The sequence below is a fragment of the Rhineura floridana genome, chromosome 14 (genome assembly GCF_030035675.1).
Source record: "Rhineura floridana isolate rRhiFlo1 chromosome 14, rRhiFlo1.hap2, whole genome shotgun sequence".
In the NCBI taxonomy this organism is placed as follows: Eukaryota; Metazoa; Chordata; class Lepidosauria; order Squamata; family Rhineuridae; genus Rhineura; species Rhineura floridana.
Window position 1 is genome coordinate 33,114,204 of NC_084493.1, and position 19,992 is coordinate 33,134,195.

Below are 19,992 nucleotides of genomic sequence, written 5' to 3' on the forward strand. Positions count from 1 at the left end.
CAGCTTACAAGCAAGACAGTATTAAAAATGCTCTATATCAGGGGTTCCCAAACTGTGGTCTGCAAGCTTCATTCAGGTGGTCCAAGGTGTGTCTGTGGATTTGTGGTTGAAGACTGGAGACAGTACATCCATCACGTTAAATAGTGATATTGCTTTTACTTGTATTTTAATTATTTCTTTTCTTTCTTACCTTGTATTTTACCATTTGAATTCTATGGAATAAAATAAAATGCAATAGAGAAAATATAAGAGAAGCAATAAAAATACAATTAAAATAATGTCGCATCTGGCACAGCGATTACAATTGCTACAACAAGCACACAAAATCATTAAGTGGTCCGCCAAGACCCTCAGCAATTTTCAAGTGGTCTTAGGGGAAAATAGTTTGGAAATCACTGCAATATGTACAAATTAAAATCAACAATCTACTACATATTTTGGAAAGTTGTTAGTTTGCTGTCTATTTGAGTAACTTTTAAGGAGCAAGCTTTCATCTATTTTTGGAAACAATTGGATACCATTCTGGAATCACAGAATCATAGAATAGTAGAGTTGGAAGGGGCCTATAAGGCTATCCAGACCCCCTGCTCAGTGCAGGAATACAACTTAAAGTATACCTGACAGGTGGTTGTCCAGATGCCTCTTCAATGCCTCTAGTGTTGGAGAGCCCACCACCTCCCTAGGTCATTGGTTCCATTGCCATACCGCTCTTACAGTTAGAAAGTTTTTCCTGATGTTCAGCTGAAATCTGGCTTCCTGTAGCCCATGATTCCATGTGCTGCCCTCTGGAATGATCAAGAAGAGATCCTGGCCCTCTTCTGTGTGATAACCTTTCAAGTATTTGGAGAGTGCTATCTTATCTCCCCTCAGTCTTCTCTTCTCCAGGCTAAACATGCCCAGTTCTTTCAGTCTCTCCTCATCGGGATTTGTTTCTAGTCCCCTTGTTGCCCACCTCTTTACCTGTTCCAGTTCATCTGCATCCTTCTTAAACTGTGGTGTCCAAAATCAAGATGGCAGACTGAACCTTTCACAACTGCAATGATTTTAACCACTGATTCCAAAACTGCATTGAGTTTTTGGTTTCTTAGAATCCCCGAGTGCCACCGGGTATGAGATTATTAGTTTATGTTTTGAAAGTTACTTGTTTATTCAATATGCATTTGGATATCTTCAAAGACATTATAGCCACATTTTGCACGATGGTTCCTGAGATCAAGGAGCATGCTTTAGCTTATGTTTGGATATTTTCAATCAAGATGGTGGACTGAACCTTTCAAAACCACACTGAGGTTTTGGTTTCTTAGAATTCCTAAGCTACACCAGATATAAGACTGCTAGTTAAGCAATACAAGACAGTAAGAAAGCTTAACTTGGGACACCTGAGCAGCACCAGTTATTTCTCTAACCTTTTCAGGCCAGAGTGAGATCCAGAGTGGTGCAGAGCTCAGAGTGTTGGAGTAGGACTTGGGAGACCAGTGTTTGAATCCCCCCTCAGCCATGAAACTCAATGGGTATCCTTGAGCCTGTCACTGCCTCTCAGCCTACCCTACTTCACAGGGTTGCTGTGGAGATTAAATGAGGAGGGGGAGAACCATGAATGCCACCTTGAGCTCCTTGGGATATAAATGTAATAATTAATAAATAAATTGTTTTTGAAGTGTTTGAATTGTGAAAATCGTTGCCTCCTGGATCTTTGTGTATTTTGGTCTTCTTTCTTAATACCTGTAAAGTTGACTGCCAGTTGTATGCCAGCAACTCTTCATGAGATCTGCTGCTGGTGACTAGGACCATAAGAAGCTGCCTTATACTGAATCAGACCACTGGTCCATCCAGCTCAGTATTATCGACACTGACTGGCAGCAACTCTCCAGGATTTCAAGCAGAAGTCTCTCCCAGCCCTACCTGGAGATGCTGGGGATTGAGCCTCAGACCTTCTGCACACAAGCAGATGCTCTAACGCTGAGCTATGGCCCTTCTCTGGTAGGGTTGCCAGGTTCAGGGCCTGAGACTGATCCTGTATCTTTAGGAGAAGAGAAAGTCAGACAAGGGCAGGTGTTCTTGCAACCCTGTGTGACGCCCTTCCCTGGCTCTCCCTGTCAGGTTCCTACCTGCTCGTGGCTACTGCCTTTCACTAGGCACCACCAGGGACTCCACCAGTCCAGACTGTCCTTTTTTATGGTTTCTCTCCCCGCTCTAGCACAGATCTCAATAGATCCCCCTGCTAGGCAGCACCACCAGTCACGTTCTACAACCAATGTTCCCAGAGACCTTACCTGAGTCTCTCTATCCGGTTACATTCGTGACTGCGTGCCTATGCTGTTCCCAACCCCCTTGTATCAATGCAGATAACTCATAACTCAGGGTTGCTCTGGATACTTATAATGTTATCTTCTCCTCTTTACCGCTGCCACCATTTGTTACTGTTTCCCTTCAGCCTTGGTTATTACCTTACCCTCCCTTCTGGTCTGTGAAACCCCAGCCAAGGATCAGGCCTTCGGTAAACCAAAATAGTATTTATTAAATAACATTAATAACAAGATAACTTTGATAATGATCTACAAGCTTATGGTTTCATCTATTACTGTGATATTTCACTTATTACTAATCCGAACTCCACCTCCCTCTTTCTCCACACTCTCCTGACATACACCAACTCACACCCACCTCCAAACTCCACCAAAACAACCCACTAACGTCCACCAAACACCTCTCAAACAACCCACTCACGTCCACCCAGATTCAACTGTCATCCTTCCATTTATACTCTCAGCCATCCAAACACTCAGCCAATCATCCAGCATTCTACTGCTCATTTACTCCCCCCTCCTCTTTCCTTCCACTTACCATGTATCTTCTATACAAACAGCACTTACCATATTTACATTAATACAGGAACATCACACCCTGTAATGGGAAAAACCACAAGGTGGAATTCTCCCTTCCCCCTGCACAACTTTTAATGATACAGAAGACCTCTGGGAGGCTGGGCCTGGCAACCAAGAGGTCTTCTGTATCTTTAAAATGTGTGCAGGGGGGAGGGAGAAGTCCACCTTGTAGTTTTTCCCATTACAGGGTTGCAAGATCACCTGCACTTGGCTGACTTTCTCTTTTCCTAAAGATATAGGATCGGTCTCAGGCCCTGAGCCAGGCAGCCCTATTCCCTGGTATGAGGAGAGTGCATGCTTTGCACCACATCCCCTGCAATGCGCAATCACTATTTGTATGCTCTTTCCTGGTTTTACTGCAGAAACAAAAGCTTGTTAGCAATCATTTCAAGGTCGATGTCAAGGGTTGGTATGGTCAAGCATCTGCCAAGGGCCCACACCCCTGCAGGGTCCCACTGGCAAGAGCGCCTCCTTTTCACCATTGCAAGTGGCTTGCTTGTTCACCTGCCTCATTCTGGCTCAGAGCATTGAAAGGAGCAGGATATGTCCCTGTCTCCTTGCTCAAGGGCTCTCTGGCTGTCAAGTGAGCAGGTGGTAGCAGTGAGGAGGAGGAAGGGGACCAGCAAGAGCAGCTGGCGACAATGGTGGTGAGGAGGTGGACTGACTGAAAGAGGCCATGGAAGGGGTGTTGCCCAAGGGTCCTCCAGAACCTGAAGCTAGCGCTGAATCATTTTGTCTGGTTAGTGTGGACTTTAATTCAGCATCTGGGCTCTAACAATCATCCTTCACATTCATTGTTTCTTTCCTGTCTTCTATTTATTTATTATTAAAGTTGTTCGCCCCCGGCTCATGAGGAAGGGCAAGGTACAAATAAATATTATTATTACTCTGTCTCTTTCATTCTTAAAATTGCCCAGGTTTGTATCACTAGTACATATTCTGCATTTATAAACTGTACTTTTACAAAAACACTGTGCCTTCATTGTTGGAGCCTGTTGAGGCAGAAACCTCTGCGGAAGGAATGGGAAGGTTCTGGGAGAAAAAGACAAACTGGAAAGTTAAAAAGTAAAATGCAGTTTGGGAGTTATTCTGTCTTTCCACTTTAGACTGGGGGTGGTGGGCAGAGCAATCCAACTCATGGGAAGCTGGTGGAAGGGGTGCCGGCGGAGGAGGAACCAGCGGGAACGTCCGTGGCATCGAATTGCTGTTAGGGAGCCTCTGGGCCAGCTGAATGCGGGCTCAGCTGGGAACTGTGCACAGGGACCGGAAAGTAAAAGCCAGCTCTCATGAATACCCCTACTAGGGAGTAAGCGCTCTCCCTAGTCTTCCATTGTTATTATTTTCTTAGACCAGCGTTTCCCAACTAGTGGGCCACCAGATGTTGTTGGACCACAATTCCCATCTTTCCTGACCATTGGCAATGCTGGCTCAGGCTGATGACAGTTGTGTTCCAACAACATCTGGTGGCCCACTAGTTGGGAAAGGCTGTCTTAGACTGACCTTTTTCATGACGTAACTTTGGCTTGGATTGGGACCCGCAGGAGTGCTCTGAACGGGAGTTAGATGTTGCGTAATCCCCCCCCAAGCCCTTGTACTCTTCAAGTACATTAAAGGTTGTCACACAGAGGAGGGCCGGGATCTCTTCTTGATCGTCCCAGAGTGCAGGACACAGAATAACGGGCTCAAGTTGCAGGAAGCCAGCTTTCGACTGGACATCAGGAAAAGCTTCCTAACTGTTAGAACCATACGACAATGGAACCAATTACTAGAGAGGTAGTGGGCTCTCCAACACTAGAGGCATTCAAGAGGCAGCTGGACAGCCATCTGTCGGGAATGCTTTGATTTGGATTCCTGCATTGAGCAGGGGGTTGGACTTGATGGCCTTATAGGCCCCTTCCAACTCTACTATTCTATGATTCCTCCAACATGTCCCCAGAATGCCCCTTTTTCAGGCCTTATGCCGGCTTATGCCAGCACCCCTTCTGCCAGGCTGGGCTTCCCTGATGGACTCTCGGCCGAGCCATCAGGGTCTCTGGTCCGCTGTAGCTGAGCCAGGACAAGAGGCTTCTGTCGGCAGAGCCCAGGTGAGCCGGGACCCTGGCAGCTCAGGGGTCTGCCGCATCCAACTCTCCTCAGCCTGGCATAAATATGAGTTGGATTGTGCCCTACGTTTCCACTTTTCAACTACAATGGTCACATCTCCAAAAAAGGGGAGAAAATGGGACACAGATTTGCATAAAATGTGATACATATATGCAAATATAGAAACAATTACTGTCATTTAAAGAGATCTTGCAGTCATAGGCAAGACCAGGTGATGTGTGTGCCTGTTGCTCTCTCAGTCCCAGTGCTCACCACTGATGGACAGTTTCAAGGCCTGTGCTGCTCCTTAGGGTTTGTTATCTTTAAACTGAACTTAACTGGACAGCCTTTGAAACAGAATACTGACCTCTATAAAGTAGGAGACATAGTCTCCCAGTTTTCACACCAGTCTCCTCCCTCTTCAGCCCAAATGTGTTGTGAAGGAGGGGGAAGGGAACACAGAAGGGTGTAAAAATAGCTTCTTCTAACTGGCATCTTGAAAAATTCTTGAGAGCTGCTTGCTTTCTAGGCCGCAGAGTCTGAAAAACCACAGGAAATTGTCTATTTGATCATTGCGGTTCTTTAGTTTCCTTTATTTTGTTTTATTTTTTGCTGTTCAGGGATCAAAAAGAAGTCAAATCCTTGCAAACTACAGACAAAACTTCCCGTTGCTTCACTGTTAAATGCAGGCATATTCCAACATTAAAACTGCAAGGTCTCTGATGCTTGAAAGCTGCGGTGTGTAACTATTAATTGGCACTATGTCTTGCCCAAGGAAATTCTCAGTCAGTGTAAAAACTGGTTTCTTCTAAAAGACATATTTCTTATATAAAAAAAAAAACTTCAGGCAAGTGCTTAAATACTGTTTTCCAGTAGCAATATATTGAAGGTATTTAGTTACTTAAAAACAAAACAGTCCAAAGGCCCATTAACGCATCATGTTAGGGTTGTGGCAACTTGCATCAACAGTCTCAGGATCACAGCTGAGAATAACCTTCTCCCTAGGTTTGAAAAGGCCCCTTGAATGTTGAGAAGGGGATTTCTCAGGAGCAGAAAGCCCTAAATGGCCCAGGCAGTCTAAAGGAGTGCTTGCATTCCCATAATCTTACCCAAGTCCTAAGATCAGCATCGGCCTTTGCTCTCTGGCCTGTCATTCATTAGAATCAAATTGGCAGCCACCAAGGTAGGCTGTCCATGTGTCCTGCGTTACAGAGAACAGCCCTTTATTTGAAGGAGTCCTCAATATGAGGTTGTGTCCACAACATATCCAGTTTAAAGATAAAGAACCTCAAGAAGGAAGAGCGGGCTTGAAGGTGTCCATCAACAGTTAGCATCAGGACAGCAGATTGTGCAGGCATACCTGTCACCTGGTCACAATCCTCCCCACTATGGAAATATATATTGTATTTCTATTTAAATGATAGTCTTTTTCTAAATTTGCATCTGTATATATAAATTAGCATATGCAAATATTATGTGAATCTGTGTCCACTTTTTCTTTATTGGTGATGTGTGTAACAAGAACAAGGCCTGCTCCATGGTGATGTTATGACTGTGAAACACCTTCCTTGGGGAAATCTGCCAGACACCCCTCTCTTCCCATTTTTATTATTTGCCAGGCTTTGAATGATTGATTTTATTCTTTTTGCTGGCTCTTGGATTAGATGTTTGTGCTGATATAGGATGCCCTCTTATTCATTGCCAAAAAAGAGGAAAAGCATCATCAAAGGCGAGTGAAAAAGAGGGCACAGATTTGCTTAAAATTTACATATGCTAATTTATATGGATAGATCCAAACTTAGAAATCCTGTTTATAATTTCAACAGGGAGGTAATACAACTCACCATAGGGGGGAAGTTTGTGACCAGGTCACCTCTGTGCCTGGCCAGTCTGCTGCCCAAGTGCTAACTGCTAATAAGCATCTTCATGACTCCTCCTGCTCTCCCTGGTTTTATCTTTAAACCAGACTTGGACTGGACAATCCTTCAAATAGACGACTCCACCCAATAATAGAGGATTGTCCTCTATTTATTTCTTTATTTATTATGTATTTAATTAATTTGTATCCCGCCCTTCCTCCCAGCAGGAGCCCAGGGCGGCAAACAAGGCACTAAACATCATAAAACAAATCTTAAAATACATTAAGACAAAGCAGCGTTAAAAACATTTTAAAAACTTTAAAAAGAGGTTAAAAACATAAAAACATATTAAGCAAATCTGATACAGACACAGACTGGGATAGCTCTCAATTTAAAAGGCTTGTTGAAAAACAAAAGTGTTCAAAAGGCGCCGAAAAGATAGCAGAGATGGAGTTCCACAGGGTAGGTGCTGCCACACTAAAGGTCCGTTTCCTATACTGTACAGAATGAACCTCCTGATAAGATGGTATCTGCAGGAGGCCCTCTAAAGTAACACACATGGCTGCCCTGCACAGATGTATTTTTGAACTGTTTGACACTGGGTAAACTGATGTGTGATTTTACAATTATTTTATTGCTTGGCCTTTTTCCTTTTTGTGAGCCGCCTTAGAAAAAGTTTTATTTTCCAAATGGGGTAAAAACTGTCTAAAATAAATATTTAAGTTAGATACAACTAGCTTAAGGCATGACAGCGGCATGTGCCATAAGGCAGTGATTCCCAAACTTTTTTCCCTACTTGAAAATTTGCTGTGGATCTTCGCAGACCACTTGTTGTAGCAATTGTAATGCACTGTGCTAGATGCTGTACAATTTTAATGATATTTTTATTGCTTTTTAAATTATATATTGTATTTTATTTCATTCCACAGAATTAAAATAATAAAGAAATAAAATCAAGAAATAAAAGAAGCAATTAAAATACAATTAAAAATCAATATGACTATTTAATGTGATGTCTCATGTCTTCAGCCACAAATCCAGACATGCGATGGACCACAGATGAGTGGTCTGTGAACCAGAGTTTGAGAACCCCTGCCGTAAGGCTCCAGAACTCCATTGGTGAAATGCCTTCCTTCCTTATAGATGCCCTCCTTCCTTTGTAGTTACTGGCTTCCCAGTAAACATATGGGCCCTTTTGTAGAGCATCTGGGGCAAGGGCCATCTGATGCTGCTTCTGTGCTGTGGCTGTTTTCTCCTGACCTGCTTTCCTTTCTTATTGCTTTGATGACCATTGTCATTTTAAAGTGGGAAGTCGTTTTAAAGCTCTCTCTGTGTGTTTGTTTTCCAAGGTGGAAAGGTGGGGTATAAGCATTTTAATAAATAGCTAAAATAAAATATTAGAGGCTGAGCTGCGCCTGGGGAGACTGCTGTTTGAAAGCCTACCTCAGCCATGAAGATGTAAACCTCTCTTTTTCAACAACAGTCCCCACATCTGTAATATGGACCATAATAATACTGACCAACTTACATATTGTAATAAATATGAAGTGCTATATATGCACTGGATATTTAGCTTATGGTCACTTTTGAAAGTGGACGTTTCTTTTGTGGAAATGGTGACTACATGACGTGGTGATGGGCCACCATCTTGGATGGCTTTAAAAGGGAGCTAGACAAATTCAAGGAGGAGAATAAAGCTGTCTATAGCTACTCGTCATGATGGCAATATGCTACCTCCAGGGCCAGAGGCATGATGCCAGTGAATTCCACTTGCTGAGGGGCAAACGTCTGGAGCGGGTACAGGTGTCATGTCCTGTTTGTGGGCTTCTCATGAACATCTGGTTGGCTGCTGTGAGAACTGAATGCTGGACTAGCTAGGCTTATAATCTGATCCAGCAGGACTCTTCTTCTTAGGTTCTCCTTGCAGAATTCGAATGATTTGCGTACAAGTCCTTTTTATAATGAATCATACCATTGACCATCTTGTGTTGTACTGTCTACCCTAGGAAGCAGGGCTGTGGAGTCGGAGTTGTGGAGTCAGAGTCAGAAGAAATTTTGGGTGGAGTCAGAGTCGGTAGAAATGTACCGACTCCGACTCTGGCTTCAAAATAAATTTTGATTGACATTTTTTTTTAAATATAAATTCAAAATGTCAAAGAAGCTTCCCATGAAGTAAGCTGTAGTTGAGCATTTCACCGTAACTCAAGACAGAAAACATTTTGTGTGTCAGTGTATGACACAGGACCCAGATGAAGACAAATGCTGTGATGCCAAGATCAGAGCATATTCAGGCAGCGATAAAAATGCTCCTACGAGAGCTTCCAATTTAAAAAGACATTTACAGCCCTTTCCAGGGCTGTGGAGTTAGAAGCAATTTTGGGTGGAGTCGGAGTCGGACAGTAGAAAAATAGAGGAGTCAAAGGTTTGGCGTACTGTCTCCACAGCCCTGCTAGGAAGGTCTTTGGAGCCTTGAGGTGTGGCGAGGAGTTCTTTCCCATCCAGCGCCTAATGGCTCCAATGTCAGTGGGGCAGTGAATCCATTCTGGGTTTTAATCTAAATTTTCAAAGTTCATAGAACCGTAGAGTTGGAAGGGGCCCTGTAGGCCATCGAGTCCAACCCCCTGCTCACAGCAGGAAATCCACAGCTAGAGCATCTCCCGCAGACAGCTGTCCAGCCTCTGCTTGAAGACATCCAGCGAAGGGGATCCCACCACCTCCCTAGGCAGTCGGTTCCATTGCCGAACTGCCCTTACTGTCAAGAAGTTCCTTCTAATATCCGGTCTGAATCTACGCTCTTGCAACTTAAAACCATTAGACCTAGTCCTACCCTCTGGGGCAGCAGAGAACAAATCTGTATCCTCCTCTATGTGACAGCCCTTCAGGTACTTAAAGAGTGCAATCATGTCACCCCTCAGCCTTCTCTTCACCAGACTGAACATGCCAAGTTCCTTCAACCTTTCCTCATAAGACTTGTTCTCCATACCGGCTATCATCCTCATCGCCCTCTTCTGAACCCACTCTAACTTGTCTATATCCTTCTTAAAATGAGGCCCCCCAGAACTGAACGCAGTATTCCAGATGAGGCCTGACTAATGCAGAATATAGTGGGACTATTACTTCCCTCGACCTGGAAACTATAGCTCTGTTTATGCAGCCCAAAACCGCGTTTGCCTTTTTTGCCGCAGCATCACACTGCTGGGTCATATTCAACCTGCGATCCACTACAATTCCAAGGTCCTTCTCACACGCACTACTGCTAAGCCGGGTATTTCCCATCCTGTACCCGTGCATTTTGTTTTTGTGGCCTAAGTGCAGAATCTTGCATTTGTCTTTATTGAATTTCATTTTATTAATTTCAGCCCAGTTTCCTAGTCTACCCAGGTCCCTTTGGATTTTATTCCTGTCTTCCATTGTGTTAGCTATCCCTCCCAGTTTCGTGTCATCTGCAAACTTAATAAGGATTCCCTCCACCCCATCATCTAAGTCACTGATAAAAATGTTGAAGAGTATCAGCCCCAGGACAGAACCCTGTGGCACTCCACTCGAAACCTCCTTCCAGTCCGAAGCAGAGCCACCGACGACCACTCTTTGAGTATGGTTTTCCAACCAGTTGTGAATCCACCTGACAGTATTTCCATCTAGTCCGCATTTGACCAGTTTGCTAATCAAAAGGTCGTGGGGGACTAAAACCCAGAGCGGATTCACTACCCCACTGACACGGGAGATCATTCTGACTGGAGAAACTGAGCACTGAACCCCAGCTTTTTTGCAAGCAAAGCAGTTCCTCTCCACACCTCACTCAGATAAACAACTTTTCTCCTAACAGTTGGATGAAATGATTATAGCCACCCTTAATATTAACAATGCTTAAATATTAAATTGTATTCCTGCTGCATCCGCAAGGAAAAAAAATAAAACAATGAAACTATAATGGGATTTCCTCTATCCCAGAACAGCTGAAAGAATCAGCAAAGTTGCCAGCTCTTTTCCAGGCTGCTGCCTTTCCTTCAGGGCTGTGGCCCTGAAGTTCTCTTGATGTGTTCTATGAAGTGTGTATTTTTAATGGCTTTTAACACAATTTTAGGAGAGTGCATGTATGCAAATGAAGGCTGTTTGGTGCCTTCCATCTTTATGGCTTTGTTCAGATGTAATGACAAACTGTGGTTTATCGCTACACGAATGAGTTGGCACAAGACTCAGGTTTGCACATACCCCCCCACACCTCTTTGTGCACAAGGGGAACAGAGTTTATTAGCAAGCCAGGACATCAAAACACAGTTTGTTAGCAAGTCAGAAGATCAAACCAGGATCAGATGTTGATATTCTGGCTAGGTAACAAACTGATTTGAACAAACCACCATTTGCTGAGTTTCAGTCCCCTTTCACTTGCAGGCAGAGGAAAGAGGGGGAAGTGTGCGAATCTGAGGCTTTTGCCAGCTCATTAATGTACAGCACTGGCACGATGGGTTAGCAACATCAGGCACTTGCTGAGGTCCATGCCCCAGTAGGGGGCCCAATGCCAATCCCTGGCCCTCCTGGTCATCCTCCTGCTTATCCTCCTGCTTTTCCTGCCTGGTCACCTGCCCCCTCAGAAAATGAAAAGTGAAAAGAACAGTAACTTCCATACACCTTATGCTCCCTCTCCCTACCTGGGAGATGGGGCCAGTTCAGCCCAGAGGAAGAAGCAAGCAAACAGGCAGTGGCAGCAGTGGTGGGATGAGGAGAGGGCACACTCAGGGAAGGGGCTTGCCAAGAGCATCCTTCCCCCCAAAACCTGGAACCAGCACTGTCTGTGTAACAACCATGGTTTATTGCAGGGGTGGCTAATAATAATAATGATAAAATTTTATTTATGAGTTGCCTATCTGGCCGAATTAACAGCCACTCTAGGCGACGTACATCACTACAATAAAATACAGTATAAAACAATGAGGGCCACAATCAGTAATTAGACTAAACACTACAATTCTGATTAATAACAGTATTAAAAGCTAACCCACCCCAGGGATCCCGTAGGCCTGCCTGAACAGCCAGGTCTTCAAGGCTCGGCGGAAACCTATCAGGGAGGGGGCATGGCGAAGGTCGAAAGGAAGGGAATTCCAGAGGGTGGGGGCCACAATCGAGAATGCTCTCTCTCTAGTCCGCACCAGCCTCGCTATTTTAACTGGTGGGACTGAGAGAAGGTCTTGTGTGGCTGATCTCGTCAGGCGGCATAATTGGTGATGCTGGAGGTGCTCCTTCAGATAAACTGGGCCGAAACCGTATAGGGCTTTATAGGTCAACACCAACATCTTGAATTGGGCCCGGTAAACAACTGGTAGCCAGTGTAGATCTACTAACACCGGAGTGATATGATCACAGCAACGGCTGTTCTTAATCAATCGTGCCGCCGCATTCTGTATCAGTTGTAATTTCTGGACCGTTTTCAAGGGTAACCCCACGTAGAGCGCATTACAGTAGTCTAAGCGGGAGGAGACCAGGGCATGTATCACCCGTGGGAGCAGATGGACAGGAAGGTAGGGTTGCAGCCTCCTTATCAGATGTAATTGATACCAAGCTGCCCGGCTCACTGCTGAAACCTGAGCCTCCATGGACAGTTGGGAGTCAAGAATGACCCCGAGGCTGCAGACCTGGTCTTTCAGGGGCAATCTTACCACATTAAACACCAGGTCTATTCCTCCTAACCTTCTCTTGTCTCCCACGAGCAACATCTCAGTCTTATCGGGGTTTAGTTTCAGCCTATTCCTTCCCATCCATCCACTTACGGATTCCAAGCACTTGGACATGGTGTCCACAGCCAACTCTGGTGAGGACTTAAATGAGAGATAGAGCTGAGTGTCATCCGCATATTGGTGGCACTGCAGCCCAAATCTCCTGATGATGGCCCCCAGCGGCTTTACATAGATGTTGAATAGCATGGGGGAGAGGATAGAGCCCTGTGGCACTCCACAGTTGAGAGGCCAAGGGTCTGAAACCTCATCCCCCAGTGCCACTCGTTGATGTCTGTCTGAGAGATGGGAACGGAGCCACCGTAAAACGGTGCCTCCTATTCCCAATCCCACCAGGCGATCTAAAAGGATACCGTGGTCGACGGTATCGAAAGCCGCTGAGAGATCCAGGAGGACGAGGAAGGTATATTCTCCCCTATCCAACGCCCTCCTCATATCATCCACCAGGGTGACCAAGGCTGTTTCAGTTCCATGTCCAGTCCTGAAGTCCGATTGGATCTAGATAATCTGCTTCATCCAAGTGTGTCTGTAACTGTTTGGCCACCTGTGGCTCTCCAGATGTTGTTAGATGGATGTGGGTTGATGGGAGTTGGAGTCCAAATGTATCTGGAGGACACTATTTTGGCTATCCCTGATCACTGTTTTGTCTGAAGTGGTGCTAGTAACACCATAGTATTTGAATACTACTGATGTTACACAAAAGTAATACTGGTTCTATTTACTGTCTATAAGTCCATCAGCTAGAACAGCCTTCGCCAACCTTGGGCTTGCCAGATGTTTAGGACTACAATTCCCATCAGCTTCATCCAGCATGGCCAGTGATGACATGAGTTGCAGTCCAAAAAATAGGGAGGGCACTGCATTGGCTACCCTTGCCTTAGGATGGGCAGTGGGTTCATTTGTGGCTGAACAATCTGTCAATGGATCTTTGCGTGCATCCTGGCTGCACAGAAGTATTTGCAAATTCAAACACATTCATTTTTATTTTCTTCTTCTTGATCCTTCCATAGCCTGCTTATCCTTAACAAAAGTTCTCTGTGGGATGCCAGCTTCCTCTGTTTGTAAGATTGCTATATCAAATATCAAAAACTGGAACATAATCCTGGAAATTCAATATGATTGGGTTGCACTTTCTCATGCGACAGGAATCGTTTATTAATACAGTTGTGGGAGTGTTGTACTGGCCTTAATGTTATTGAGGTCACCAAGGCGGAAGAGAGTGCCTCAGTACAGCCAGGGGCATCTGAAACGTGCACCCAAGTTAAAAGTTTGTAAAGAAGAGTTTACAATGAACTACAAACAAGAAACAAAACTAGAACAGTAGGCAGCTTGGAATCTATCTGCCTTTAAAAAAATATCCTGCATTATGGGTTTTTGTTTTTTTTTTAAAGCAAAGAATGTAACAATGTTTCATTTCACAATGGTAGAATAGCTGCAGTCAAACAAATTCAGTGTAAGTTTGTGGGAATGGGGAATAAAAGCAAAACGACTACATTCTATTTTTGTTTTAGTCATGCTCAACATCTCCTCCAGAGTCAAGAACAGGGACAAAATAGCAATTTACTAGGGCACCAGAAAAGAGAGACTGTCCCTAGTAAACAAGGACAAGTTGAAGTATATTATTATTATTATTGGCATTTATGTTAACACCTGATATATAAAAATATATGCACATAGAGCTCTGTTGGGTTTTAAAGAACAGGGAGTGGTTTGAGAAAACAAGAGCTTTCTGGAAACCCTTTTAAAGCACGTGACCTCTTGTATTTTCTCAGTTCAGAAGCTGGTTTCCTGTTGTGGTCCCAGCCTTTTCCTTCCTGTCTATTCCAGCAGCACTGGAAGATGAAAACCATAGAAAGACTACAGTGATTTTGGAATTCTGTGGCATTATGAAATAAAGCAGTATGATTTTTTACAGAACCATAGGTCTTTTGTGGAGAGAGAAAGGGGCATTGGAGGTCTTCTTGTCCAGAGTTCTTCAACCTAGGGTCCCCAGATGTTGTTGAACTACAGCTCCCATAATTCTCGGCTAGTTTAGCCAATGGTCAGGGATGATGGGAGCTATAGTCCAACAACATCTGGAGGGACCCAAGGTTGAAGAAGGCTTATCTCAGGTGTGAGGAAACTTTGGCCCTCCAGATGTTGCTGAACCACAACTCCCATCAGCCCCAGCCAGCATGGTCAGTGGCCAGGTATGATAGGAGTTGTAGTTCAGCAACATCTGGAGGGCCAAAGGTTCACCACACCTGGTTTATCTAGTCTAATCTCCTGCTCAGCTGGAAAACCTGTGGCCAGGTGTTGTAGGACTCCATTCACACGGTCAGCTGGTGGAGTTACGGTGTCATTCAGAGTGAAGGAACAGGCCTATCTGACTCACACAACAGAATCTACTACAAATTTCTCCTGTACACGCCCCATTGACGAGAGCACAGTTTGAACTCTGGAGCAACTCCTGTTCATTTTAAGACACACATGGAGAGCTTCCCGGTGGGTTGTACTCTATGTCAATTAGTGGGGTGTCATGTGGATTTTCTTCCACCGCAGGAATGAAAATGTTTTAGGCCAGCCCTTTGTAGTGTTCCTTAAAATAAGGTATATCAAGAAAGTCCCATCAACTGTAGTTTGAATGTCTAGACTGAAAAAAGAGGATTGCTTCTTGTTCAGATTTCTTGGTATTATCCAAGGCCCTATTTGAGTAGGAGGACCAGCTCTGGCATTTAATAAGTGCTTTGAGTCTAATATTGGCAACGTGGAGCCAAGATTCTGTTTCAGATACAAACAAGGAGTCCTAAAATTCAAGCCGAAATAAACCCATTCTTGGTAGGATTAAAATGCACAGCACTGAACCATAGAATCTCTCATTTTCAAATTCAGCTCAAGTATCATCTTTGAACAACTGTTATTTAAAGATGAGCAAACTGTTAAAGTGTCAGAACCTAGAAGAGTGCTGATGGAAAACCGAGAGCACAGTGCCCTCTTGTATGTGTACAGAGGGCTCCTTACATAGGAGGAGCAGGAGATCTGCGCTGCCGGTTGTGCCATCAGCATTCCATGGCTTCCCACCCCGAGGTCCACACATTGAACTTGGATGTCTGAACAGGGACACCTGTGCATAGAGACTTCCACATGATCTGGGGCCCAGGCAGCTCCCCTGCCCTTCTGACCTGGACAAAGTCACCTGTTCTGCTGTTGTATCTGATCAGTCACAACTGCCCCTGACACCAGCATGGTAGGAGGGTGCTTCCTCCTGTGAGGCTCCTAAATGCTGTCAGGTCAGCTGTCTGAGGGAAGAACTGTGTGCCAGGAGCTGCCCTGTCCTCCTGGCCTGGATCTGATCTGGAGGGAAGAGTATACCTGGAGGTGGGGGGGACTTGCCCTTTATCAAGGCCATGACAGTCTGGGCTGCCACTGACATCGGTGAGGAGTTGTTCTACTAGATAGCCAGAAACTGCATAGACAGAATGATATAATTTCATCATAAGAATTGTAATTTTAAGAATTGGCGCTTGAGCTTGTTTTCCCTTCCTCCGTCCAGTTTCTTTTTCCTTGTGTGTTATCTCTTGTTCGATTGTGCGCCTGAGGACAGGGGCTGTTTTAGTTCTGATTTGTGTAAGCTGTTCTGACAGCCTTTTGGGCACTGTTTAAATGCCTTAAATTAGTAAAATTAACAAACCCCACTTGTGCAGGGTTTAAAATCCCATGGATGCTTATGTGCATAGAGCTCTATATGCCTAGGCTTCCCACATTCACACATTTATGCACAATTCAGTTGTTCACACAGGTTTCTAACAGGGGGAGGGGCAGCAGAATGGCCACACTGCCTCTTTTGTGTGTGGATCTCCTTCATGTGGAAAACGTGTGAAGGAGACTAAAGTCACAAGGAATTCAGCTTGGGAGAACAGCAACCATGTTAGTAGTACCAGGTGTTGAAAATTTAAATCAATTGAATCACAATGTACAGATATGCCCCAACTGTTCCTGTTTGCCAGGGAGAGGCACCATTTTTGGGCCCTGTTGCTGGTGATTCACTGCCCCTATTTTTTCCTCTAGGGTAGGGGATGCCTTGTTAAAATGTTGTTAGCGTGAATTGCCAGAGTTGTTTATCTCTGTCCCACCCCTTCTCTCCTCTGGGTCTTCCATTACTGGGACTTAGGGAATGGGACTTAAATGTGCTTAACTTGCCTGTATTGTGCCTGCCAAATTTATTTGATCGTTTTATCATTCCATGCTGATGCATAAAACAGCAGGGACATAGGAACAGTCTGCTGGATCAGGCCAGTGGCCCATCTAGAACAGCATCCTGTTTTCACAGTGGCCTACCACTGTGATGGGAAGCCCACAAGCAGAACCGAAGTGCAAGAACACTCTCCACTCCTGCCATCTCCGGCAGCTGCTAGCCAGAAGCAGGGTGCCTCTGACAATGCAGGCAGAGCATAGCCATCATGGTCAGTAGCCACTGATAGTCTTATCCCCCATGAATTTGTCTAATCCTCTTCTAAAGCCATGTTGGTGGCCATCCTGTGAGAGTGAATTCCACAGCTTAACTATGTGTGGTGTGAAGAAGTACTTTCTTTTGTCTGTCTTGAATCTTGCAACATTCAGCTTCAGACAGTCTTTCTGCCTTTCCAGGAACCCTGACAGTCCTTATTTCTCCTTTACATTCAGTGTGAAAAGTGTGCAATCCAACTATGGTTGCTTAAAGCTGACTTTGCTGTGGTGATCCGGGTAATCACAAGGATTGCTTTCTATGAATCATCCTTTGCCTATCTGGTGCCCTCCAGAGGTTTTGGACTATAGCTCTGCTGGCTGGGGCTGATAGGAGTTGTAGTTCAAATCCTCTGGAGGGCACCAGGTTGGCAAAGGCTGCTGTAAATCTTTTCTGTGCATGCTTCTGGTAGTGTTTGTGGCTTGTTCGGAATGCAGCACTGCAGCTTTGTACAGTTCTAGGCCTCTGTGAGTGATCAAATTATGCCCATCCTGCATTCTTTACTTTGGCTGGCTACTGCAGGGCAGTTCATTTGAATTTAAGATAACATTGTTAGTTTTCAAGGCCCCAAGTGATGTAAACCCTGCCTGTGTGACTGGCACTTTGCATCTTTCCTGTGGGGATCCCTCAAACAACACCTCCCTTCTATTTGCCTTTGTCTCTCCCAACTTCTGGAAGGGCTGAAAGGCCTTGCTATTCTCAAAGGTGTTTTGCAAGAACCCTTTTTGCCTTTCTTGATAGATTCTTCCCTTCCCTTCAGGGTAGTGAGGGGGATTCTCTGCTTTACCAGGAAATAACCATTCATAGGTCTGGGAAGCCCCGCTCCAGCAAGTCTACCTGTTCACCTGGACATACAACAATAGAAGCTACTTGGCACTGCAAAGCAGCAATTTAGGGCTGTGGGTACACCTAAAATGAGACACATTCCATATTGTGAAGAGGGAAAAACATAGCTGCCATTCCTGTGACTTACTGAGGGGGAAAAACTACAGTGTAAGTAAAAGAAAAACATGTGAGGATAAAACGGGGGGAGGGACCATGTATACCACCCTGAGCTCCTTGAGGAAAAGTGGGGAAAATTTCATGAATGAATTCGGATATACATGTACAATAATCCTTTTAAAAAAAGAATGGGTCTCATTTCAGATTTCTGTTAGTAGGGCTATCTGTGTGGTTTGCCCTGAGTCAATACCTGGACATTTTATTTATTTATTTATTATTTGATTTATATCCCACCCTTCCTCCCAGCAGGAGGTAGCTCATGATGTTCCAGTGATGTGTCTCAATGGGAGCAAAGAAGGCTCGCTGATGGTCAGAGAAGAGGATTCATCTGGATTCCTCCCTTTCTTCAGCCACAGGGATTGTGCAAGGTGTCTTGTGTTTGAACAGAACAACAGACTGCAGTTTGAGTGTGGCAGAAGAGACAGAACTGGGTTTGAGCTCTGTTGGCATCATAGGGTGCTGGCTGGCAGAACATGCAGGCAAAAGTCCTCCCCCATTTTTGCTTCCCAGCAACTGATCTTTAGAAACACGCTTGGCTTTGAACTTTGCATGTAGCCATCATGACTAGAATCATAGAATAGTAGAGTTGGAAGGGGCCTATAAGGCCATCAAACCCAACCCCTTGCTCATTGCAGGAATCCAAATCAAAGCTTTGATTCAGATTCCTGCATTGCGCAGGGGGTTGGACTTGATGGCCTTATAGGCCCCTTCCAACTCTACTATTCTATGATTCTATGAAAGCATTCCCAACAGATGGCTGTCCAGCTGCCTCTTGAAGGCCTCCAGTGTCGGAGAGCCCACTACCTCTCTAGGTAATTGAGTCCATTGCTGTATGGCTCTAACAGTTAGGAAGTTTTTCCTGACATTCAGTCAAAATCTGGCTTCCTGCAACTTGAGCCCATTATTCCATGTCCTGCACTCTGGGACGAATGAGAAGAGATCCCAGCCCTCCTCTGTGTGGCAACCTTTCATGTACTTGAAGAGTGCTATCATATCTCTCCTCAGTCTTCTCATCTCCAGGCTAAACATGCCCAGTTCTTTCAGTCACCTCATAGGACTTTGTTTCCAGTACCCTGATCATCCTAGTTGCCCGCCTCTGAACTGTTCAGTAGTAGTAGCTGTTGATAGTTTTATATGAATTTAGCATGACCCAAAGTTGTGTCGTGTTGTACCAGTATTACATCTAGTTTGGTGGTAAGCCTATGCTTGCTTATTCAAATGTTAGCCCCAATGAGTTCAATGAGATGTGCTCCCAGAAAAGTGTATGTTAGATTTTTGTTGTGCTACTACACCTTAGGCACATTTATTTAGATGTCATTGATTTCAGAAGGGCAGCAAAGGCCATTTTATTTCAACAAGCCGTTGTAGAGTGCCATCCTTAAATTGTTTGATGCTGCCACTGCCTTTTACTCTCTTTTTTAAAGTTTGTTTACTGACCGGGTTTACTGATATTTTGGCTTTTACTACTCTGTTTTTTTGTCTTAAGCTGCCTTGGATATTTTCTTGTTAGGTGTGGTATATATGCACAAAATAATAAAGATGTTTATGAGAGTTTCTTCCAAGTTAAATTCTACAGCCATAGCTGATCAAAGCAGCAAATATTTTGCATATTGCCTGTGATAGCTCATCTGTGCTAAGCTGGACCTTGGTTTCTTTTAGGACAAAAGCTGTGTGTGTAAAATTTTGGTTTCCCACTTGGGTTTTGGGAAGCAGGTTCTGATGATGTGGGCAGTAGCCAATCACAATAGATTTGGCAACAATAAATCCATTATGACTTTAAGATGCCCCAAGACTCTTTGCGGAGTTGTTTTTTGCTGCAAGACACTTAGGCTGCAATCTTATACACACTCACCTGGGAGCAAGTTCCATTGAACCGAATGGAGCTTACTTCTGAGTAGACATATCGCCAATACACACTTCCCTCGGAGCAAGTCCAACTGAACTCAGTGGGA

At 44.5% G+C, this 19,992-nt stretch overlaps 1 protein-coding gene across 12 annotated transcripts in view; it reads left to right on the forward strand.

Moving 5' to 3' along the window:
* TJP1 (tight junction protein 1) overlaps positions 1–19,992 on the forward strand; it is a 313,552-nt gene that overhangs the window by 142,775 nt on the left and 150,785 nt on the right. The gene's annotated exons all lie outside the window — the stretch shown is intronic.